Below are 25,898 nucleotides of genomic sequence, written 5' to 3'. Positions count from 1 at the left end.
CAGTTCAAAAACATCAATTCTTGGGCACTCAGCTTTCTTCACAGTCCAACTCTCACATCATACATGACGACTGGAAAAACCATAGCCTGGACCAGACGGACCTTTGTTGGCAAAGTAATGTCTCTGCTTTTGAATATGCTATCTAGGTTGGTCATAACTTTCCTTCCAAGGAGTAAGCATCTTTTAATTTAGTGGCTGCAGTCACCATCTGCAGTGATTTTTAAGCCCCCCAAAATAAAGGCTGACACTGTTTCCACTGTTTCCCCATCTATTTGCCATGAAGTGATGGGACCACATGCCATGATCTTAGTTATCGGAATGTTGAGCTTTAAGCCAACTTTTCCACTCTATTTCACTTTCATCAAGAGGCTTTTTAGTTCCTCTTCAATTTCTGCCATAAGGGTCGTTTCATCTGCATATCTGAGGTTATTAGTTTTTCTCCCAGCAATCTTGATTCCAGCTTGTGCTTCTTACAGCCCAGCGTTTCTCATGATGTACTCTGCATAGAAGTTAAATAAGCAGGGTGACAATATACAACCTTGACGTACTCCTTTTCCTATTTGGAACCAGTCTGTTGTTCCATGTCCAGTTCTAACTGTTGCTTCCTGACCTGCATATAGGTTTCTCAAGAGGCAGGTCAGATGGTCTGGTATTCCCATCTCTTTTAGAATTTTCCACAGTTTATTGTGATTCACACAGTCAAAGGCTTTGGCATAGTCAATAAAGTAGAAATAGATGTTTTTCTGGAACCCTCTTGCCTTTTAGATGATCCAGCAGATGTTGGCAATTTGATCTCTGGTTCCTCTGCCTTTTCTAAAACCAGCTTGAACATCTTGAAGTTCACAATTCATGTATTGCTGAAGCCTGGCTTGGAGAATTTTGAACATTACTGTCCTAGCGTGTGAGATGAGTGCAATTGTGCAGTAGTTTGAGCATTCTTTGGCATTGCCTTTCTTTGGGATTAGAATGAAAACTGACCTTTTCCAGTCTTGTGGCCACTGCTGAGTTTTCCAAATTTGCTGGCATATTGAGTGCAGCACGTTCACACCATCATCTTTCAGGATTTGAAAGAGCTCAACTGGAATTCCATCACCTCCACTAGCTTTGTTCATAGTGATGCTTTCTAAGGCCCACTTGACTTCACATTCCAGAATGTCTGGCTCTAGGTGAGTTATCACACCATCATGATTATCTGGGTTGTGAAAATCTTTTTTATACAGTTCTTCTGTGTATTCTTGCCACCTCTTCTTAATACCTTCTGCTTCTATTAGGTCCATACCATTTCTGTCCTTTATCGAGCCCATCTTTGCATGAAATGTTCCCTCGGTATCTCTAATTTTCTTGAAGAGATCTCTAGTCTTTCCCATTCTGTTGTTTTCCTCTATTTCTTTGCATTGATTGTTGAGGAAGGCTTTCTTATCTCTCCTTGCTATTCTTTGGAACTCTGCATTCAAATGGATATATCTTTCCTTTTCACTTTTCTTCTTTTCACAAGTATTTGTACGGACTCCCCAGACAGCCATTTTGCTTCTGTGCATTTCTTTTCCATGGGGATGATCTTGATCCCTGTCTCCTGTACAATGTCACGAACCTCCATCCATAGTTCATCCGGCACTCTGTCTATCAGATCTAGTCTCTTAAATTTATTTATCACTTCTACTGTATAATCATAATGGATTTGATTTAGGTCATACCTGAATGGTCTAGTGGTTTTCCCCACTTTCTTCAATTTAAATCTGACTTTGGCAATAAGGAGCTCATGATCTGAGCCACAGTCAACTCCCAGTCTTGTTTTTGCTGACTGTATAGAGCTTCTCCATCTTTGGCTGCAAAGAATATAATCAATCTGATTTTGGTGTTGACCATCTACTGATGTCCATGTGTAGAGTCTTCTTCTGTGTTGTTGGAATAAGGTGTTTGCTATGACCAGTGCGTTCCCTTGGAAAAACTCGATTAGCCTTTGCCCTGCTTCATTTCATACTCCAAGGCCAAATTTACCTGTTACCCCAGGTGTTTCGTGACTTCCTACTTTTGCATTCCAGTCCATTATAATGAAAAGGACATCTTTTTTGGGTGTTAGTTCTAAAAGGTCTTGTAAGGATGAGGCGCAACCTCGTCCAAGGTAAGGAGCAGTAGCTGTGCTTTGCTGGAGCAGCTGTGAAAAGATACCTCACATCCAAGGTAAGAGAAACCCAACTAAGATGGTAGGTGCTGCAAGAGGGCATCAGAGGGCAGACACACTGAAACCATAATCACAGAAATCTAGCCAGTCTAATCATATGGACCACAGCCTTGTCTAACTCAATGAAAGTAAGCCATGCTATGTGGGGCCACCCAAGACAAACAGGTCATGGTGGAGAGGTCTGACAGAATGTGGTCCACTGGAGAATGGAATGGCAAACCACTTCAGTATTCTTGCCTTTAGAACCCCATGAACAGTACAAAAAGGCAAAATGATAGGATACAGAAAGAGGAACTCCCCAGGTCGGTAAGTGCCCAATATGCTACTGGAGATTAATGGAGAAATAACTCCAGAAAGAATGAAGGGATGGAGCCAAAGCAAAAACAATACCCAGTTGTGGATGAGACTGGTGATAGAAGCAAGGTCTGATGCTGTAAAGACCAATATTGCATAGGAACCTGGAATGTTAGGTCCATGAATCAAGGCAAATTGGAAGTGGTCAAACAGGAGATGGCAAGAGTGAACGTCAACATTCTAGGAATCAGCAAACTAAAATGGACTGGAATGGGTGAATTTAACTCAGATGACCATTATATCTACTACTGTGGGCAGGAATCCCTTAGAAGAAATGCAGTAGCCATCATGGTCAGCAAAAGAGTCTGAAATGCAATACTTGCATGCAATCTCAAAAACGACAGATTGATCTCTGTTCGTTTCCAAGGAATACCATTCAATATCACAGTAATCCATGCCTATGCCCCAGCCAGTAATGCTGTAGAAGCTGGTCTCATCACTTCATGGCAAATAGATGGGGGAGCAATGGAAATAGTGACAGACTATTTTTGGGGGGCTGCAAAATCACTGTAGATGGTTACCGCAGCCATGAAATTAAAAGATGCTTGCTCCTTGGAAGAAAAGTTATGACCAACCTAAATAACATATTAAAAAGCAGAGACATTACTTTGCCAACAATGGTCCACCTAGTCAAAGCTTTGGTTTTTCCAGTAGTCATGTATGGATTTGACAGTTGAACTATAAATAAATCTGAGTGCTGAAGAATTTATGCTTTTGAACTATTGTGTTGGAGAAGACTCCTGAGAGTCCCTTGGACTGCAAGGAGATCTAACTAGTCCATCCTAAAGGAAATCAGTCCTGAATAGTCCTTGGAAGGACTGATGCTAAAGCTGAAACTCCAATACTTTGGTTACCAGATGCAAAGACTCATTGGAAAACACCCTGATTCTGGGAAAGATTGAAGGCAGGAGGAGAAGGGGACAACAGAGGATGAGATGGTTGGATGGCATCACTGACTCAATGGACATGAGTTTGAGCAAGCTCTGGGAGTTGATGATGGACAGGGAAGCCTGGCGTACTGCAGTCCATGGGGTCGCAAAGAGTTGGACAGGACTGAGTGACTGGACTGAACTGAAGAGCTAGGAACAAAACCCAGTATTACCCTTGTCATCCTGACAGCATGGAAGACTTCTAAGTGTGCTTGATCATTACTGCCCTGAGTCTTTGCTGATGCTCACTCATCTTCTCTATATTTTAATTTCCTCAGATATCCTCTTCTCTCCTTTCTATTTACCAGATGCTACCCTTCCCCAAATTCTGTTTCATCACAATCTATATTAATATTTTTTTTTCTTTGAGTAAACTAAGGAAGCATTGTCAGGGATTCAGTGCACTTTGTGTTGCATTGTTCAGCCTGCCATTGTTGTATGGGAATGCTTAGTACATGAACTAATGCTGCTACTGTCCTCATTATGTGATTTATAATTCATTATAAAATGTATTGAACTTATGTTTCTTTTGAAGAAACTGATTGCATTAAAGGCCATAAGATTTTCATCCAAAAATGAAAACTGAGCTTTATAACAACTTTCAAAGGGTTCTGATGCTTTTATGCATTTAAGATAGTTACCCTGCATTCTTTTGTACTGATCTGAATCATCAGCATGTCAATCTCAGAGTCATCAGAATTCCATACCAATGCTTTACTGTTAATTAATTTGTTTTTCCCCCTATATCTTGATGATATTTGAAATACTTTTCAGGTAAATTTTTATGTTCCTCCAATGGAGAGGTGAATCAAGAGAATCTGAAGGTCATAGAGATGCATTATCTTTATTTTGCCTATTTGCATTCATCAATCTATCTGGTCTTTTATCTGCTAGTCAGGAGAGTTCTCAGCAGTTAGTGTTGTGTTGGGAGCTATTCATGTCAATCGACTGGTTCAAGTCCAGGAGAGGTCCAGAGAATAGTTTGTGAGACTTGAAATCATAAGCCTTTACTTAGAATTTATTGCCTATGCATTAGTGCCTTTCTCTGGGGAAAAAAAAAAAAAAAGAAACACATATGTGCATGTTCAGATAAAAGGTAGATCACCATTATCCATCCTACGGGAATCTACCTCCTGAACTACAAATCAAAATGCTGACAAAGTTTTCTGTGCCACTGCTGGGTGTAAAAGGATGTATATGAAGTATAGGTAACAAAATGAAATGATGGGATTTCAGAATAGTCTGGTGACTAAGACAGTTGTGTCTTAATTCGAATCAGAACTACCCTGAAAAACCCAAAGCATACAGCCCTCATAGGTGATTCATTTTAATGCAGAAATGGTGACCTCCATTATTTGCATTATCAAGATCTGTAGTTTCTTGATAAGGAGTCTGTATCTTATTTTGGATCCAGCATTACACATTGTGTGGTCCTGGGAACACACAGGCAGGGCTGACATTCAGCAGTGTGCCTAGTATGGCTAAAGCAATGATTTAGCTACCATCTATTCTGTCAGTGCCCATTCCTTGCTAGATGGTAAATATTTTGTAATATCCTTTCTCTCTCTCTTCCCTTATCACAAAGATATTTTATCTTAGAGCACCTATTTTCACAAAAGGGAATGGAATACACTGTAGAAGGGAGATAAGACTGTGTATTTTTGTATACTGACACAATGTATTTCTTCTATATTTTATGGGAAGGTCATAAAATACACACATACCTATATATACACATGTATAGATACATTAATATGTGTATACATATATGTATGTTATGTGCCTCTATTTACTCTCCAGAGCATATGTATGTATATACATCACATGCATATGTACATGTTTATGTAAACATGTATATTATGTATCACCTCCCTATAAAATATAGGATAAACATATTGAGTAGCTGTGTAAAAATATATGGCATTATCTCCCATCTGCAGTGTATAGTGTTTAATTCCCTCTAGAGAAACTGTGCTCTAAAATAAACCATTCACCTTTGTTTTTATAAGTGTGCACCAATAACAAAAACATAAAACTGGAAGCCCAATCACACTTCAAGATGTCATTCTGTGCAATTTAAATCCCCTGTGCCAACTTGCACAGCTGTGACTTAGGGAGTTTCCCAGTCGTTTACTGAGAATTCTGGAATGTGTACTAAGATGTGCATGGGGACAGAGAATGGAGAGTTATGAGCAGGGATTAGGAAGAAGAAATGAACTGAAAGCAAGTGGCAGCAGCTTTGAAGTGCCAGTGTGGGTGCCATGAAAGAAACCATTAGCCTTGGGAGGAAGGCAAGAAGAGCTATCAGCTTTAGGATCAGATAGAGCTGAGTCTCAGCTCACCAGTTTATGAACCTCCTTGATCTTTACACTATCCCCACAATACTGCTTCACAATTTTACTATATTGTTTTTCTAATAAGCAGTTTTCCTGCTCTCAACTAGAAATAGACAATACCAGGGTTCTTGTCAAACCTTTAGCACATCCTCTCCTCAACCTGTTCTACAATTTGTAGACCAAATAAAAGCCATTAGATGAGGCCTTCCTCAAAACCCACAATCTTCTTGTAGCCATTCTCCCCCTCTCCTATTGTGATGGAAGAGCTGTGTCTTCTTTTGGGGTCTGAGCTTCTCAAATAAGCTCTAGTTCCTATCCCCTGCTGACTCCCCAGGGATCTTCTCTAGAAACGTTGGAATAATGCTCTTTTATCCACTGATATTTACCATAGATCTAAACAGAACAATACTGATAGGATGCACACTGAGGAATCTTACCACTAGGTGACAAAATGCTTGGCTGGCTATTGATCTATCTGTTTCAAAGAGCTTAAATCAGTTATATCACCAACAACAGACACGAGTTCCTTTTCTTCACAGTCTTGCCCAAAGTTAACATTTTCAAACTTCTTAATGTTTTCCAATCTGATGGGAGTAAAGATAGATGTTATTGAATTTTAATTTTATTTCCCTTGTTATCAAAAGGATTGGGAATATTTCATATATTGTCCATTCGTATGTTTTTCTCTATGAATTACTTGCCCAAATAATTTGCCCAATTTCATATAAGGTTTTTTTGTTTCTTCTTTAGAATATTATTTTCCTAGAGATCCATCCAAAAGGAAATAGTTCAAAAGATGAATTTTCATTGAATAAAATAAAATATGTGATATCAACTTGGACTTGACCACTGGATATTTTTATTCTTTGAAAGGATAATAACAAAAAAGACTAAAGTTCATCACTGGACATAAGAGTATTTGGGATCTCATTAAATGACAAGTTGGGCATTGAGAAGGCTTTTCTTTCAGCATAATAACACTAGAGGGGTGGCCTTTCTCACGGTGGTCTTCTTGTCTAGAGAGCAGCCTGATAAAACCATGGAGAGAGCCTTGGCTGTGTCCAGGGAAGATACTCTGAAGGACCTGAATCCAGCCATTACTTATTTTGACTTCTCTCACTGATTACAGAATGAGGCTGCTATCCAGACCTTACTGGCTCTTCCAAACAGATGTGTGCAGGTGGCTGGCAATCTCAAATGCTCCTCTATAAATAAAATTTGTTAGGGGATTAAGTGATCACCTGTCAGTCTTGAAAAGAGCAGATTGGACCTCTGAGCCTGACCACTGGAAGATATGAGGGATGTCCCTGGCATCTGCTTGTTCATGGAAGCTGTCTGTTCTAGATCTGTCTTTGTACCTCTAGAGATTTCTGACTTCTTCTTCTTCTCCTTCTTTTTTTTTTTTTTTTTTTTTTTTTACAAAATATACAGTCCATAGGCAATGTAATGCATTAGATTATATAGGGGATAATAAAGCGTTCATATTTTCCTCTCTCAGCAGATAGAAAACAGATGTGTTTCTGAAGCAGCTCAGAAAGTGAAGGTGTAAGGAAGGAAAAACCACATTTTATAGCCAAGAAAATGAAAGAACTATATTTTCAGGCTAGGGTCATGATGTGAATACGGGCTCACCTCCACACCTGGGTAAGGCCATTTGTCAACTTAAAAAGGGGAAAAAGTGAATGGTCCATTTGAGTTTCAGTTATCTATATGTAATATTTGTGTTCACATTGAGATGAACCTACGAATTAATGATAATAATGATGAAGCAAAAAGTTCTTCAATAGACTGAAGTCTCATCTTACTGAGTGCCTCTGAGATCAGTGTCCTCTTCTGTGGATATTATAGATCATATTACAGTGGGAAATTGAATTAATTTATTTGAGTTGCAGTCTCCTGGTGTGTAATATGGGAATGCTGCCATTCTGTTTGAGCCCAAGTACTAGAGTTCAAACTGAGATAAGAAAAAGTACAATCTTATACTATCATTTTTGCAATAAAAAGTCACTAAGACTCAGTGTGGTTTTTGCATTTCCCATGGTTATACAGTTGATAAGTGAATTCAGATTCAACCTGGACCTTAAGCCTAGTAATATTTCTGTTATTATACTTTACTTCCCCTCTTGGTACAGTGAAGTTTGATGATCCACTGAGGCAAGGGTATGAAAATGTTTAAAAAACTAAACCTGCGGTCAGTTATGCTACTTACAGTACAAATTCTTAAAGAGAGAGAGGAAAGGGAAGGCGAGAAAAAGGGAGTATTCAGCGATTGTCAATCAATTAAAAATAAATTTCATGTCAAATTATTATGATAGGTGCCCACGGTCTGGAGAAGGTGTTTCCAAATTCAGCAATTTTGACATTTTGAGTTCAGTAAATTTTTTGGTGGGGTGCCTGGTGCATTGCTTCTGTTAGGTCCATACCATTTCTATCCTTTATTGAGCCCATCTTTGCATGAAATATTCCCTTGGGATCTCTGATTTTCTTGAAGAGATATCTAGTCTTTCTCATTCTATTGTTTTCCTCTATTTCTTTGCATTGATCACTGAGGAAGCCTTTCTTATCTCTCCTTGCTATTCTTTGGAATTCTGCATTCAGATGGGTATATCTTTCCTTTCCTTCTTTGCCTTTAGTGTCTCTTCTTTTCTCAGCTATTTGTAAGGCCTCCTCAGACAGCCATTTTGCCTTTTTACTTTTCTTTTTCTTGGGGATGGTCTTGATCACTGCCTCCTGTACAATGTCACGAACCTCTGTCCATCATTCTTCAGACACTCTATCAAATCTAATCCCTTGCATCTATTTGTCACTTCCACTGTATAATTGTAAGGGATTTGATTTAGGTCATATCTAAATGGTCTAGTGGTTTTCCTGCTTTCTTCAATTTGAGTCCAATTTTTGCAATAATTTGAATTTTATATAGAATTTTGTATAGAAGAACTATACAGAAATGATCTATTGACCCAGATAACCATGATGGTGTGATCATTCACCTAGAGCCAAACATCTTGGAATGCAAAGTCAACTGGGTGCTTTGAGAATCACTATGAACAAAGCTAGTGAAGGTGATGGAATTCCAACTGAGATAACTCAAATCCTAAAAGATGATGCTGTGAAACTGCTGCACTCAATATGTCATCAAATTTGGAAAACTCAGCAGTAGCCACAAGATGGGAAAAGGTCAGTTTTCATTCCAACACCAAAGAAAGGCAGTTCCAAAGAATATTCAAATTACTGCACAACTGCATTAATCTCAAGAAGGCAATGGCACCCCACTCCAGTACTCTTGCCTGGAAAATCCCATGGACTGAGGAGCCTGGTAGGCTGCAGTCCATGGGGTCACTAAGAGTCGGACACGACTGAGCGACTTCACGTTCACTTTTCACTTTCATGCGTTGGAGAAGGAAATGGCAACCCACTCCATTGTTCTTGCCTGGAGAATCCCAGGGATGGTGGAGCCCACTTGACTTCACATTCCAGGATGTCTGGCTCTAGGGAGTTATCACACCATCATGATTATCTGGGTTGTGAAAATCTTTTTTATACAGTTTTTCTGTGTATTCTTGCCACTCCTTCTTAGCATCTTCTGCTTCTGTTAGGTCCATACCATTTCTGTCCTTTATTGAGCTCATCTTTGCATGAAATATTCCCTTGGTATCTCTAATTTCCTTGAAGAGATCTCTAGTCTTTCCATTCTGTTGTTTTCCTCTATTTCTCTGCATTGATCACTGAGGAAGACTTTCTTTTCTATCCTTGCTATTCTTTGGAAATCTGCATTCAAATGGGTATATCTTTCTTTTTCACCTTTGCCTTTGTGTCTTTTCTTTTCTCAGCTTTTTGTAAGGCCTCGTCAGGCAACCATTTTGCCTTTTTGCATTTCTTTTTCTTGGGGATGGTCTTGATCACTCCCTCCTGTTCAATGTCATGAACCTCTGTCCTTAGTTCTTCACTCACTCTATCTGATCTAGTCCTTTGAATCTATTTGTCACTTCCATTGGAGCAAAATTCAGACTTATATTGAAGAAAGTAGGGAAAACCACTAGACCATTCAGATATGACCTAAATCAAATCCCTTACACTAGCAAAGTAATGCTCAAAATTCTCCAAGCGAGGCTTCAACAGTATGTGAATCGATAACTTCCAGATGTACAAGCTGGATTTAGAAGAGGTAGAGGAACCAGAGATCAAATTTCCTCATTGAAAAAGCAAGAGAGTTCCAGAAAAATTTCTACTATATTTATTGACTACACTAAACCTTTTGACTCTGTGGACCGCATCAAACTGTGGAAAATTCTTCAAGAAATGGTATTGCCAAACCACTTTACCTGCCTCCTGAGAAATCTGTATGCAGTTCAAGAAGCAACAGTTAGAACTGGACATGGAACAACAGACTGGTTTCCAAAATGGGAAAGAAGTACGTCAAGGCTGTATATTGTTACCCTGCTTATTTAACTCATATGCAGAGTACATCATGAGAAATGCCAGGCTGGATGAAGCACAAGCTGGAATCAAGATTGTCAGGAGAAATATCAGTAAACTCAGATATGCAGATGACACCACCCTTATGGCAGAAAGCGAAGAAGACTAAAGAGGCTTTGGATGAAAGAGAGGAGAGTGAAAAAGTTGGCTTAAAACTCAACATTCAAAAAACTAATATCACAGCATCCGGTCCCATCACTTTATGGCAAATAGATGGAAATATGGGCAGACTTTTTTTTCATGGACTCCAAAATCACTGCATTTGGTCACTACAGACATGAAATTAAAAGATGCTTGCTCCTTGGATTAAAACTATGACTGGAACACATGTATACCTGTGGCGGATTCATTTTGATATTTGGCAAAACTAATACAGTTATGTAAAGTTTAAAAATAAAATAAAATTAAAAAAAAAAAAAAGCAGAGACATTACTTTGCCAGCAAAGGTCCATCTAGTCAAAGTTATGGTTTTTCCAGTAGTCGCATATGTGAGAGTTGGACCATAAAGAAAGCTGAGCACCGAAGAGTTGATGCTTTTGAACTGTGGTGTTGGAGAAGACTCTTGAGAATCCCTTGGACTACAAGGAGGTCCAACCAGTCCATCCTAAAGGAAATCAGCCCTAATATTCATTGGAAGGACTGGTGCTGAGACTGAAACTCTAACAGTTTAGCCATCTGATGAGAAAAACTGTCTCATTGGAAAAGACCCTGGTGCTGGGAAAGATTGAAGGCAGGAGGAGAATGGGACGACAGAGGGTGAGATGGTTGAATGGCATCACTGACTTGATGGACTTGAATTTGAGCAAGCTCCAGGAGTTTTGATATTCAGGGAAGCCTGGTGTGCTGCAGTCTGTGAGGTCACAAAGAATTGGATGTGAATGAGAGACTGAACTGAACTGAATTTGTACATTGCAGGATGTTTAGCAGCATTCCGTGCTTCTACCCACTAGCTTCTAGTAGCAGCCCTCACCCTTCCCCAGTTATGACAGGGTGACCAAACATTTTTATGACCAAAAATGTCTCCACACATTGTAAATCTCCACCACCACAACAGTCAGTTGAGAATTACTGGTGCAGCAATACGGTGTGTGGACACGTGTTCTCTAAAGAGTATGTACATGGTAGGATAGAAAGGTAGGTTAAGACCTGTGGTAAAATATGGCTCTACTAAATGCAGAAGCTGGGGAATTTAGTATTGAGGATATTATGGAAGGCTTTATGTGGGACACCAAAGAGCTTTGTCTGTGTTTTTGTCTTTAGATTTTTATTTCATGTTGCTGTTCTTTAGTTACTATGTCCTAACTCTTTGTGACCCCATGGTCTGCAGCATGTCAGGCTTTCCTGTTCTCCCCTATCTCCTGAAGCTTGCTCAAACTCATGTCCCTCGAATTGGTGATGTTATCTGACCATTTCATCCTCTACACCCCGTTCTCCTTTTGCCTCAATCTTTCCCAGCATCAGGGTCTTTCCAGCGAGTCAGCTCTTCATGTCAGGTGGCCAAAGTATTGGAGTTTCAGCTTCAACATCATTCCTTTCAATGAATATTCAGGACTGATTTCCTTTAGGATGGAGTGGTTTGATCTCCTTACTGTCCAAGGGACTCTCAAAAGACTTCTCCAGCACCACAATTCAAAAGCATTAATTCTTGGGCACTTAGCCTTCTTTATGGTCCAGCTTTCACATCCATACATGACTGCTGGAAAAATCATAGCTTTGACTATACGGACCTTTGTCAGCAAAGTGATGTCTCTGATTTTTAATATGCTGTTTAGATTTGTCAGAGCTTTCCTTCCAAGGAGGAAGCATTTTTAATTGCATGGCTGCAGTCCTCCTCTGCAGTGATTATGCAGCCCAAGAAAATAAAATCTGTCACTATTTCTACCTTTTCCCCTTTTATTTGTTATATAATGATGGGACCAGATGCCAAGATCATATTTTTTTGAATTCTGAGTTTTAAGCCAGCTTTTTCACTCTCCTCTTTGCTTATCTTAGCTCCTCTTTACTTTCTATCATTAGAGTGGCATCATCTGCATGAGATTGTTCATATTTCTCCTGGAAGTCTTGTTTCCAGGTTGTGCTTCATCCAGCCTGACATTTCACATGATGTACTCTGCTTAGAAGTTAAATAAACAGAGTGACAACGCACAGTATCATTGTGCTCCTTTCCCAGTTTTGAACCAGTCTATTGTTCCATGTCTGATTCTAACTGTTGCTTCTTGACCACATTCAGGTTTCTCAGGCAGGTAAAGTCTAGCATTACCATCTGTTAAAGAACTTTCCAGTTTGTTGTGATCCACACAGTCAAATGTTTTAGCATAGGCAATGAGCAGAAGTTGATGTTTTTCTGGAATTCCCTTGCCTTCTCTATGATGAAAGGAAGGTTGGCAGTAAGATCTCTTGTTTCTCTGCCTTTTCTAAATCCAGTTTGTAAATCTGAAAGTCCTCAGTTCATGTACTGCTGAAGCCAAGCCTGAAGGGTTTTGAGCTCAGATGGTAAATAGTCTCCCTGCAGTGCGGGAGACTCAGGTTTGATCCCTCGATCGGGAAGATCCCCTGGAGAAGGAAACAGCAACCCACGCCAGTATTGCCGGTATTCTTGCCTGGAAAATCCCATGGATGGAGGAGCCAGGCAGGCTATAGTCCAAGGGCTCGCAGAGTCGGACAAAACTGAGTGACTTCACTTTCACTTTACTAGCGTATGAAGTGAGTGTAATTGTACAGTAGTCTGAACATTCTTTGGAATTGCTCTTCTTTGAAACTGAAATGAAAACTGACATTTTCCAATCCAGTGGCCACTGCTGAGTTTTCCAAATTTGCTGGCATATTGAGTGCAGCACTTTAACAGCCATTTTAGGATTTGAAATAGCTCAGCTGGAATTCCATCACCTCCACTACCTTTGTTGGTAGTAATGCTTCCTAAGACCCACTTGAGTACACATTCCAGGATGTCTGGCTCTAGGTGAGTAATCACACAACCATTGTTATCCGGGTCATTAAGAACCTTTTCAGTATAGTTCTTCTGTGTAACCATGTATGAATAATAATTAACTAACTAATTAGATTAATTGACCATATGTGTGTGGGTTTATTTCTGGGCTCTCTACTCAATTCTATTGTAGTATAGTGTGAAGTCTGGGAAAATAATACCCCCAGTTTTGCTCTTTTTCCTCAGGATTGCTTTGTAATTCTGGTTTTTGTTGTGATTCTGTATAAAATTAGTGATTATTTTATTATTGTTTTGTGAAAAATATCATGAGTATTTTGATAAGGATTGTATTAAATCTACAGATTGCTTTGGACAGTAAAGACATCTTAAGAATGTTAATTCTTCCAATCCAAGAATATCTTCCTATTTCTTTGAATCACTTGTAATTCCTTTATCAATATTTTATGGGTTTCAGAGTTTAGGATTTTGCCTTCCTGGTTTAGATTTTTTCTAGGTGTTTTAGATTTTTATTTTTCCTAATGTGATTGTAAATAGAATTGTTTCTTTGACTTATCTTTCTGATACTTCATTATCATCTTAATGAAAAACAATGGATTTCTGTATATTAATCTTGTATTTTACAACTTTACTGAATTCATTGATTTGTTCTAATAGTTTTTTTGGTGGAAACCTCTGGGTTTTCTATATACAGTATCATGTTCTCTGCAAATAGTGACAATTTTATTTCTTCTTTTCCAAATTGGATGCTATTTCGTTCTTTCTCTTGTCTGATTGCTATGAATAAGATTTCCAACACTATGAGATATAGAAAGTGGCAAGAGTGGGAAGCCTTGTCTTGTTTCTCATTTTAGAGGAAAAGTTTCCAGTTTTTCACTGTTAAGTATGGTGGTAGCTGTGGGTTTGCAATAAATGGTCATTATTATGTTTAGCAATGTCCCCTTTATACCAGCTTTGGTGAGAATTTTATCATAAAGGGATATTGAATTATATCAACTGCATTTTCTGTATTTATTGAGAGAATCATGTAGTTTTATTCTTTTTGTTAATGGGGTGTATCACTTTTATTGATTTGCGTATGTTGAACCATCATCGCACTCTTATAATAATTCCCTCCTGTCCAAGATGTATGAACTTTTTCATACCTTGTTGAAATCAGTTCGTTAATATTTTGTTCAAGATTTTTGCATCCATAGTCATCAGAGATCTTGGCCTGGCATTTTTTCACAAACTCTTTTTTCTGGTGTTGGTAGTGGTGATCCTATAGAATAAATTTTGAAGTATCCCCTACTCTTCAAATATTTTTAATATTTTGAAAAGAGTAGGCAACAGCTCTTCTTGATACTTTTGCTGAAATTGTCCTGTGAATCCATCCTTTTTTTGTTGTTGTTGTTAATTCAGTTTCATTAGTAGTGATTCATCTGTTTCAATTGTCTATTTCTTGCTGATCCAATCTTGGAAGATTGTATACTTCTATCCATTTCTTCCACATTGTCCATTTTGTTGGCATATAACTGGTTTATTCTGTTATAATATTTTATATCTCTAGATATTGGTTATTATTTTTCCTTTTTCATTTTCTATTTTATTTGTGCCCTCTCTCTTTTCTTTCTTAATGAGCCTTGCTGAAAGTTTATCAGTTTCATTTATCTTTTAAAAAGATGACTCGATTTTATTGGCCTTTTCTATGTTTTTTTGGTCTTTATTTCCTCTCTTCACTTTATTATTTCCTTCCTTCTGTTGACTTTGATCCTTGTTCTTTTTATAATTCTTATAAATTGTGGTCTGGGTTGCTTGCTTGAGATTTTTCTAATTTCTCGAGGTAGGTTTCTGTCTCTATGTGCTTCCCTCTTAGAAATGCTGTTGCAGTATCCTATAGATTTTGGAAAGTTTTCATTTGTGTCATGGTATTTTTATATTTTCTGTTTGATTTCTTCATTGACACATTGGTTTCCTAGTAGCATGTTGTTTACTCTCAATGGTTTTGTGTTTTCCCATTCTTCTTTATGTAATTATTTTTTAGTTTTATACTGTTTTAGTTAGGGAAAAAAGTTTGAGATAATTTCTTTCCTCTTAAGTTTGTTGAGGATTGTTTTGTGCCTTAGTATGTGATCTATTCCAGAGAATATTCTATGTGCACTTTAAGAGAACATGCATTCTGCTAGTTTTGGTTAGAATGTTATATGAATATCTAGAAAGTTCAACTACTTTAATGTATCATTTAAAACCACTGTTTCCTTATTGATTATGTACCTGGATGATCTGTCCTTTACTATAAGTAAGGTGTTAAAATCTATTATTATATTATTGGTAATTTCTCCCTTTTTGCATTTTAATATTTGCTTTATTCACTTAGGTGGTTCTGCATTTGGTACATATATATGCTAATAGATACTATATCTTTTTGTGCATGTGTACTCAGTTACTCAGGCATGTCCAACTCTTTGTCACTCCATTGTCTGTAGCCAGCCAGGCTCCTCTCTCCATCAGATTCTCCAGGTAAGAACACTGGAGCGGATTTCCATTTCCTTCTCCAGGGGACCTTTCTGACACAGGGATCAAACCTGTGTTTCCTACATTGGCAAGTGATTCTTTATCACTGCACCACCTGGGAAGCCCCTATATCTTCTTGATCCCTTTATCATTATACGTGGCCTTCTTTGTCATTGCTATATAGTCTGTTTTAAAGTCTAATCTTTAGAGTATTGCTACCCCCACTTTATTGTTGTTTCTATTTGCATAAAATGTATTTTTCCATATTCTTACTTTCTGTCTATGTATGTCTTTGGATCTGAACTGAATGTCTTATAAGCAGTGTATATATGAGTCTTGTTCTTTTATCCAATCGTCACCTTATGGCTTTTGATTGAAGCATTTAATACAGTAATATTTAAAAGGTTATGTACTTATTGCCTTTTTGTTACTTGTTTTCTGTAGTTTTGCTCTGTCTGTTTTTTTCTTTTCTTTTCATCTTTTCACTTGTGGTTTGATGGTTTTATTTAGTAATATGTCTTTGTTCCTTTCTTTCCTAGTTTTTGCATATCTATTGTAGTTTTTTTATTTATGTTTAACAGATAGTCATTTATATTCCAACACATTTTAAAGAATCTACCTTTTTACCCTCCTCACTCACCTTCTGTGTTCTTTGATGTCATGTTTGGCATTCTCATGTTTGTCCCTTAATTATTTATTGTTCTATAGTTTATTTTTATAATTTTGTCCTTTAATCTTTATATTAACTTATTTAAGTGATTGATCCACAGCCTTTACTATATATTTGTCTTTGTGTATGTGTGTTAGTCACTCAGTTGTGACTGATTTTTTTTGACCCCATGGACATATTTGCCTTTACTAGTGGGATTTTTCCTTTTTATAAATTCTTACTTCTTGTCATATTATTATCTTTTCCTCTTAGAAAATACTCTTTAACACTTCATTTAAGGTCCACTTAGCATTGGTGAGCACTTTTAGTTCTTACTTGTCTGAGATGTTTATCTTTCCTTTAAGTTTGAATGGCAACCTTACTGAGTAGAATATCCCATGTTATAGGTGTTTCTATTACAGCACTTTTCAATATATCATGCCACTCCCTTCTGGTTCTGAAAGAAAAATCAGCTGATAGTCTTATGGGAGTTCCCTTGTATGTGACTGTTTTTCTCTTGCTGCCTTTAAAATGTTCTTATTGTCTTTAACTTTTGGTATTTTTTTTTTTATGATACTGAAACATAACCCTTTATTAAAGCAAATAAATATAAGGAATATTGGTCATTGAAACATAATTCTTTTAGAAAAAGATTTCTTTCAGAAATAAAAACCTAGGATGTATTTCTTAGCAATTCCTTTAAAAGGGGTGGGGGTGAGGAAGACCTCAGACATTTCTCTCTCTCTTTTTTTTTAAAATTTTATTTTATTTTTAAACTTTACAATATTGTATTGGTTCTGCCATATATCGAAATGAATCCGCCACAGGCATAAGACCCACACAGAGGCATATTATACTAAAAACTTGCTATTTTAATATAATATGCCTTTGTGTGGGTCTTTTATTGGTTAAGCTTGTTGGACACTCTTTCATCCCTGTATCTGGATTTCTGTTTCCTTCTTTGGTTCTGGATGTGATCAGCCATGATTTCATCAAATCTATTTCTGACCATTTCTCTCTCTCTCTCTTTTTTCTGGAACACCTATAATTTGAATGTTAGTATGGAATTCCTTGGTGACTCAGTGGTAAAGAATCCACCTGCCAATGCAGGAGATGTAGGTTTGATCCTGGGGTTAGGAAGATCCTCTGGAGAAGGAAATGGCAACCCACCCCAGTATTCTTGCCTGGTAAATGCCATGGAAAGAGGAGCCTTGCAATCTAAAGTCTTTGGGATCACAAAGAGTCAGACACAACTTAGTGACTAAACAACAATGCTAGACGTGTGTCAGAGGACCCCTAAACTGCTCTCATTTTTAAAGTTTGCTTTTATTTTTGCTTTCCTGGTTGTTTTCCATTATTCTATCTTCCAGGTCACTATGCATTCTTCTGTATCCCCTAGTTACCTGTTAATTCCTTCTAGTGTATATTTTATTTCAGTTATTTCACTCTTCAGTGCTGACTTGCTGTTTTTAGTTTTCAATTTCTTGTTAAAATTCTGTTTTCATATATTCTTATCCCAATTTCAGTTACCATTCTTATTACTAATGCTTTGAGCTCTTCATCTGGAAACTTATCTCTACTCCATTCATTGTTTTTCACGTGTTTTTCTTGTTCTTTGTTGGAAAGAAATTCCTTTTTCTTCTCATTTTCTTTAACTTCCTCTCTCTCTATGAAATTAGATGAAATAGCTGTTTTGACAACCCTCAAAGAGTTCTCCTTGTATGGGGGTATCCCTAGGCAGTGTCCCCACATATTCCTGGGCTGGTTTTGGTTGGAGGCCTGAATCTGACGTGTACACAGCTTACGTCTCCCCCAGGATATGCTGGCATCTCGCACACTGGTGAGAAGTGAAGCTGGCGATACAGGGGCTGGTGTAGGAGCCAAGTGTGGCCTGGGGCTTCTCCCAGGCTCAGTGGCCATCACAGCTTACGTCTCCCCCAGGATATGCTGGCATCTCGCACGCTGGTGAGAAGTGCAGCTGGAGATAGAGGGGCTGGTGTCGGAGCCAAGTGCGGCCTGGGGCTTCTCCCAGGCTCAGTGGCCATCGCTGCTGTAATCTGGGTGTGGTCAGGTCCCAGGTTGCTGGGTCCGAAGCCCTGAGGTGTGGTTCCAAGCTGATTTCATTGCCTCTACGGCTGTGCTCTCTACCCACCGGCAATGACTGTTTGCCCCGGAGGGGATCCGTGCTAGAGCAAGTGGAGACAGAGTGGGCACCTTGTGTGGGCTGGAGCATACACCGGGATGGTCCTAGGAAAACAGAGTTCCAGGCAGCCCCTCATCTGTCATCTCTGTGAGTGCAGCAGTGGGAACCTTTAGCCCAGTAAGATGTAGTGACAGGTCTGAGCAGCCTCTATCCCCGCTAAGTATGCGCTCTCCTCAGCAACAGCAGCCCTCACCCTCGTGGGGAGCTCTTCCAGAGCTAGAGGGGCAGGGATGCCCACTGGGATGTTCATGGGAAACTGAGCAAGGCCCAGGGCAACTTTGTCTACTCCCTCCTCCTTCAGAGGAGGAGTAAGGAAGCCTGTGGGTACCCTCTTCATGAGGAGAGTTCAGGTTCCTTACAACTCTAAGTCCAACTGGTTTTCAAACCAATTAAGAGGACTCATAGTTCTGTTGTCAGACCCCAGGATTGTGGTGCCTCATAAATGGCTTGAACCTCCCAATCCCCAGGGAAGATCTCCAAGCCCATAATATCCCCTTCTTCTTCTGTGCCCCCTGTTAGGAGCTTGAGTCCCAACTTGATTGCTTCTCTCCCCCTCCTACCCTACTTGGCATGGATCTTTCTTTACACCCTTGGTTGTAGATGCACTTTTTTGCCAGTCGTCTATTTGTTTTCCGTGAGGATTGCTGCACATGTACATGTTTTTTTGATGTGTTAATAGCAGGAGGTGAGCTCCATGTTTTCCTCCTCTGCCATCTTAATCTCCTCCCTCCTCCACTTCCTTTTACTAGACAAGAACCTGATGACTGGGAAACAGGAAAGACTCATCCCCCCACGTCAGTCCCTTCTGAGCCCAGTTTTGTTGAGGTGCAGTGGTGAGATGCAGTCTTACCAGAGGAAGCCCCCTCTTGGACAATTTGCCATTTTCCCCCCCAAAAACTAAAGACACAGTTGGATGACAGCTCACGTTGCTTTATGTAACAGGATTCTGCTTTGTTTGTCCAAGTTGGCAAAGTTTCTCTGTGAGGACTGGGAAATCTCTGCAGCTCCAGCAGGAGGCCTGCTGTCAGAGGGAGGGTGGTAGGCAAGAGCCGCTGGTCGTCAGCCCGTGAGAACGCCTTCAGGTGGCCACTACGTCCTAAACACAGCCCTGGGAGAGCTGACATCTCCTGGAAGGGCTGCCAAAATATTCCCACACAAATATGGAAGTCTGATCCTTTATTAAATAGCTTACGGTTCCTGCTTCAGCAAATTCAGCCCACTGCTGAGAAGATACCCATCATGCCTTTAAAGTGATACGAAAAGGTTAGCCAAAGAAGAGAATGTTTTGGGGAATCTTCATTCCAGGGGAGAAGTCAACCTCTTCTGCAACCCCTATCTCAACTGGGAAACAAAGCTGGGAGAAACAGGTAGTTGTGAGTCTGTGTGTGTGTGTGTGTGTGAATCCACATTCAACATGTAATGCTGTTTTTTAAAAATACTAATTTCCTTGATTTAGGAAGGAAAATCTAAATAGAATTAGCTTGTCAACATGAAAGCATTACTGGTTATAATTTATTTCAGAATTTCAAAAGTATTTGGGATAAGGAGTCATCCTTGGCCAATAATTGGCAATATTTTGTACCCGGTTAATGACCTTTTACATATGGACTTGAGCAGAGTCCATGAGTACAATATATTTCCAGTGTCCCAATGGGTCAGGCCTAATTGATATCATTAGAGCTCCAGTCCTTTCTCATGTGCCCTTGGAGATGTCTGTGTTACCAAGAAAGCTGCTTTTGATTTATTTTGCTTTTCTTCTTCATTCTTTACCTCTTTTCTTTCTTCCTTTCTCAAGTTCTGCTCAAAGGGCGAACTTGTGAAGGTTAAAAACCCACAATCCAACTGCAGGGTTGGAACATTCTGGCTTGCAAATCTGTTTCTAAAGTCAGGACATCTAACGAGATGCCGTTGGCATGTCTAATGGGTAGTGAGGGAATTTTTTTTTTTTTTTAAGGGGGCTGTATATGTGTAAGACACACTAAAACATTTCAGTCATTTCTCAGATGTTTCTTGTTCCTGTTGGAAGAAAAGTATCTTCTGGTTCCAGCTGCAAAACACTTGAGGTCTCTAAATGATCTTATAAAACTTTTCTATTTTAAGGTTCAAATTCTATGTCCCTTAGCTCTTATGTAAGGTTTCATCCTCAGTCAAACTCATAACGAAACTTTTATAGTGATTGGTAAAGTCTTTAGGTTTGACTTATTTTTATTCAAGCTAAAACAATCTGGTAAGTATGTTCAAATTGATTGTGGTAAGTAAGCTTATGTGTTTTAGATTATTTTCAAATTTCTCCATCTGTCAAGAAGAGGGATTCTGAAAGCCATCAGCCAGAGATCATGAATTTCAGTGGATTCTGGCAGTAACCAATGTTCAATCGTGCCATTTAATAGTACAGAGTCAATTAGTGTGTTTATTTCTAACAAATAGATTGCATTGAAATACTAAATGCATCATTTTGATTAAAGTAGATATGTGAAAAATATGCCATTCACTACAATGTTATCCTTGAGATATTTTTGGGTACTTCTTATCTTTATAGAGTTCAAGATAGATTACAGAACACTTTCACAAGCTTTTACTTAATTGATGCTCAATCTATGTAACATATGCAGAGAATTCCTGTGTTAAATAAATATGGAGACTGATAATTAAAGAGGCCAAATAGTTTGCCTAGCTCCACACAGTTGAGCAAGAATAGAGACTAATGCTCATTCCACCTTAGCAGTCTGTTTTTTGGAGGTATACCGAACTCATAATGTGGCTTGCAAAACTGTGCAGTTTGTACAGGTCAGCTGCCCAGTCAAGGCTTTGTGTATATTGTTTCATGTTCTGCTAAATCAAACTACTACGATAAGTTTTATTTGTTTGTGTGTTTCTTTCTTTTTTTTTTCTAGGTCTTCTCTGACATTCTCCTCACTGCCTGAAGTATTCTTAGTATATTAATATTTATGTTATGGGGGAAATAAATTTTTTTTTTACATTCCCTAGTTAGCAAACAGTGCTCTTTACTGTAGGACTTCTCAAGGCCTTTAATATGCTAATAAATGTTGCCAATATTAAAGGCATGCAGACTATGAAGAGTTTGTCTAACTTAAATAATCTTGGGAGGTAAGTTATTTGCTCAAGATCACGTGATCATGCAGCTTAATTAGTGATTCCACTATGCCGGCCTCTGCGTTCTCAGTTCAGAGTCTATGCCATGCCATATTGACTCTGAATTCTCTAGCAGTCATCTGTCTGTTCACTTTGGTCAAAATATTGTTTGAAAGTAAGGCAATCATAGAAAGAAGATGGCATTGAAAAGGAATTGAGATGCTGTAAAGAAATAGAGTTGCTTCCCAGCTTCCATACCAGTTGGTAATTGAAAGTGAGAGCCTTCTGAAGAGAGAGGGCTTAAGAACATATCTTCAGCTTGATAGCAACTTCTTCAGATGCAGGGGATCAAGTGTTCTCCAAATCAGTAGAAATTACCAGCTCTAATTTTTCACAAACACATCATTATTCCATATAAAATAACATAATCTACAAGATTAAAACAGAAATAGACAAGCATACAACAATATCCTGTTCTCAAAGGGAAAAATTTTCTTTTACAACAGATATTTTAGAGAATATTCATACCAAAGTCTTATAAATTGGCAGAGTCTGACCATTTATACATTTCAAGAAGAGAAAGTAAATGAGAAAAATATCTGACATAGCAAGTGATCACAGGGAAGGAAATGTTACCTTCAAATCGCTATCTCTGACACTTCTGGGTTCCTTGTCTGAAGACCCTAGTCCACTTTATGCAAATTAGAAAAAGATACATTTCCTGGACTGAAACAACCTTATAGATAAGGCATTTCTTCTTCCAGGAGAGCCCAGCCCAGCCTTCTTTAGGGCTGAGAGCTTGGTGAGCTGAACTCAAGCTGGATTCTAGCCCCACCTCCTCCTTAGCTGGGTGCCAAAGTACAGAGAACTGCCTTAACAGCTGCACAGGGAGCACTTTCTACAAGGACTCACTCCTCCTCTTTCTTCTGCTTCTTTCAAACTATGATGTGTCATGCTCAGGCAGCAAACATAGCACGATTAGGGACCATTACCACCTAATACATTTTTATGGGCAAGGAGTGTCCCATAGACCCCCCCCACCCACCTTGGGTGCAGATCATATAGCTATAGATTTCTCTGGGAGCTTCCAATTTCTTTGCTATGATGCTACATTCCCCCTCTACCCCATCGATCCTGTTCTCTGGAATTCTCTTTCTTATTCATCAGCCTTCCCTCTCTCCAAGCTCGCTTTTGGCATAGGCACTCTGACCCTCATAACCCTGCACATATGTAAGGTACAAAGAACTCCCTGGCCACGATCAACAATCAATCAATCAATCCCAGAGGCAGCATTGAATTACCACGGTTTTATTCCCACCATCATTCTTCCTCGCCTTTATCCTTCCTCTCAAAGTGTAAAGAATCTTGATATTGTTGGGAAAACAGATGAATGGGTTCAGTTAGCAGAGATATAATACTCGTGGTGTTTCTTTGGGAGATCTGAGGGCTAAAGTGCAAAGGAGCCCCTCTTTTAGGTCAAGGAGTGGCACATGAGCTATTTGCTTTAAAAGGTATTGTGAGAATTAATCAAAATGAAACACAGGTTTGCATTCTCTTGGGGAGAGGTTAGAGCCAAAATGAGGTCGACCTGAGACTAAATCTTCGTTTGGTTGCGGACTGCATGGGAATGGACCAGATGCTTCATCTTGCAGCTCAGTTTCCTAAACTGAAAAATGGGATCGAGAGCGCCCCCCACTGGCTTTGTTGTGGAACGAAACTGAACACAGAATCTAGCGGGAGGATGTTGGTTTCCTGGCCTGGCTCGCTCTCTTGCCTCTAGCTTTTCTCTGGCATTTCCTTTGTTTGACCTTCCCTCTTGCCAGTGGCATCTCTCATCTTCGTCTGCCTTCTCTTCTCTCTGTTCTCCCACCTTCCCAAAAGAAGGTGTTATCTTTTTTCGACCTTGTTCTTTACAGGATTTTCTTTTGCAGGATGATGTCACAGCCTTTCCCCTCCTGTGAATAGAAGCATTTTGATCAAGACAAAACCACCATGGGATCCCAGGAAAGGTCACCTGGAGCTGCCTTGTGTAGAACCAGCCCCACAAAGAGACCGCCCTTCATGAAGAACTTTTGAATTGAAAAGAACGTTTCTATTCATCACGGCATCTTTCCCACATAACAAGGGGGAAGTTGAAAGGCTCCCACCTGAACTCAAGGAGCATCACACTCTACATATTTTGCTTCACTGTAACCCTAGAACAGTGAGCTATTCCTCGAAAAAGGCTTTCATGGCCATTTCAAGAGAAATGCCTTGCAACTGATTAAGAAACTGACCCAGACATAAAGCAAGGGATGAGCTTTCTTGGGTGATTTTCCCCCCCAGGGTTACTGTCTCTGGGTCACTGAGAAGCCATTTATGTTTAATAACTTTATACTGATTAAGAGAAAATAACATTCTACCCCATCCACCCCCATCTCCATTCAATCCCCCTTAGGACCAATTCAGACCATGCAGGTGAACAAATTTAGTGTTTTTCCATAGCATTAAAAGGTTTTCCTTTTCTTGCAATTAAAAATGTGTATACCATAGATTGAATATCTGGACTTCATTATACAGATCTGTGAGAGAAATGAGACTGCGTCAACGTTGAATTGGAAAGGAATACTATTTTTCATTCCTGTTTCTACCTCTGTCCTAGTTTTTTTTCTCTTTCTACCCTAGACTCGTCTTTCATCTTGGCCCCATCAGATACTCTGAATTATGGTAAGCCCATCTGACAAAGCCCTGGCAAAGCACAACTGCCTTCCCAAGAATTAACATCTTCCTATGAGTTTATATGTCAATTCAGAGTTAAATTGGTAAATCCCAGCATTTTTGCTCAAAAGCTGTTGATTTAAATGTATTTATAGAGCAAACATTAACACTATCCACTGTCAGATGGTCACACATACGCACACTCAGACACCTCAACAACCCATGCTGACCTGTCGGTAGAGATGGCTGCTGCATTTTACGAGTCCTCAATACATTAAAATTGCTCTACACAAAGAAATAATGACTGTCAGAATTATAATAATTAGTACCTGTGAAATGAAAGGAAAAAAAGACATTGCTACCTTGTAAAAACTTACTGAAATCAGCATGTCCAATTTTCCAAGACTCAGTGCTGAGGAAAAATCCCACCCTAGATTGATATGGTCTGGCTGTCATGGTGACTCTTGCCCGCCCAATGATATTGACAAATGGCTTCTAGATTTTCTATAAGAGGGAAACAATCTTCTCTGGGATTCCTAAAGGGAGATGAGCTAGAAAATAGACTATCCCAGATTTTAATAATTGACTTCCTACGTTTTGAGGTCTGCATTTCCTTTCCTAGTTTAATTTGGTCGTTTGATTCTGTTTTTGAATTCAGAGTAAAATGCACTCATCTGTCAGGATTAAGCCATGTTCTTTCTCTTTCTGTGTAGATGTTCATTTAAGTCCATCCCCGAAGACTGTGCAAACTTTAATTCCCTAATATGTTTACTGTGATGTAGGTACCCTACTTTCATTTTTCACTTACAGGAAACAGTATTCAGTATTCTCTGCATTTGCAAATGTAGAGAATGATTTAATGGAGAAGCCAGGCTTGATTCCCTAGTCTCTACCTCAGTTCTCCCTTTTGGTTCACAATGAGGTTTTATAAAATAAAAAATGTATTAAAATAATATACTTAGTAGATAGTGAACACGGTCATGGAATCCTAACCGCACAATTTAAATTGACAGCAGTGGGATTTCTTTATATACAAGAGTCAAGGAAAATTATGAAATTGGACCCAGGGTAAGTTCAGGGCATTAACATTCAGAAACACTTTGATATTTGCAACAGAAATGGACTAAGGACCTCTTAGTTTACCACGTAAAGTCATCTCTTTTCTCTTGATTTCAAAATAAGGAGCTCAGTGTCTTTGCTTCATCTTGCAGGGCTTATTAGCTGGCTAATGGACCATCTTTGCATGGTTTCATTTTTCTCATATTTCATTCAATGCACAAGATTTCTGTATTGCCAGTTGCTCTCCGGAGAACATCAGTTTCTGAGGTTTTTCCTTCAAAAACACAAAAGTATTTATGTCTCTTCTCTGTTTGCCAGAAATTGCATAACTTTCAGTCCCCTAGTCACTGATTATGCCTAGTCCATTGAAACAGACCCTGCAATTGGCGTCTATTCTACCTATATTCTCAGCAAAGTGTCAAGGGCCAGTGGGACCCTGTGTGCCTGAAGCCACAGGTCTCCCTGGTCCGCACTGATGGCTTC

The 25,898-nt window shown here is 39.1% G+C and overlaps 1 long non-coding RNA gene across 1 annotated transcript in view; it reads left to right on the top strand.

Annotated features, from left to right (window-relative positions):
* Window positions 1–24,190, top strand: part of LOC129633723 (uncharacterized) — a 36,958-nt gene extending 12,768 nt beyond the window's left edge. The window contains exon 3 of the long non-coding RNA XR_008705246.1: window positions 23,591–24,190. This is a non-coding gene — a long non-coding RNA (uncharacterized LOC129633723). The remainder of the gene's footprint in view (window positions 1–23,590) is intronic.
* Window positions 24,191–25,898: the final 1,708 nt, after the last annotated feature.

Source organism: Bubalus kerabau, chromosome 19 (assembly GCF_029407905.1).
Source record: "Bubalus kerabau isolate K-KA32 ecotype Philippines breed swamp buffalo chromosome 19, PCC_UOA_SB_1v2, whole genome shotgun sequence".
NCBI lineage: Eukaryota > Metazoa > Chordata > Mammalia > Artiodactyla > Bovidae > Bubalus > Bubalus kerabau.
The sequence above is the reverse complement of the archived record's forward strand: the minus strand, read 5'-3'. Positions and strand labels throughout refer to the sequence as shown.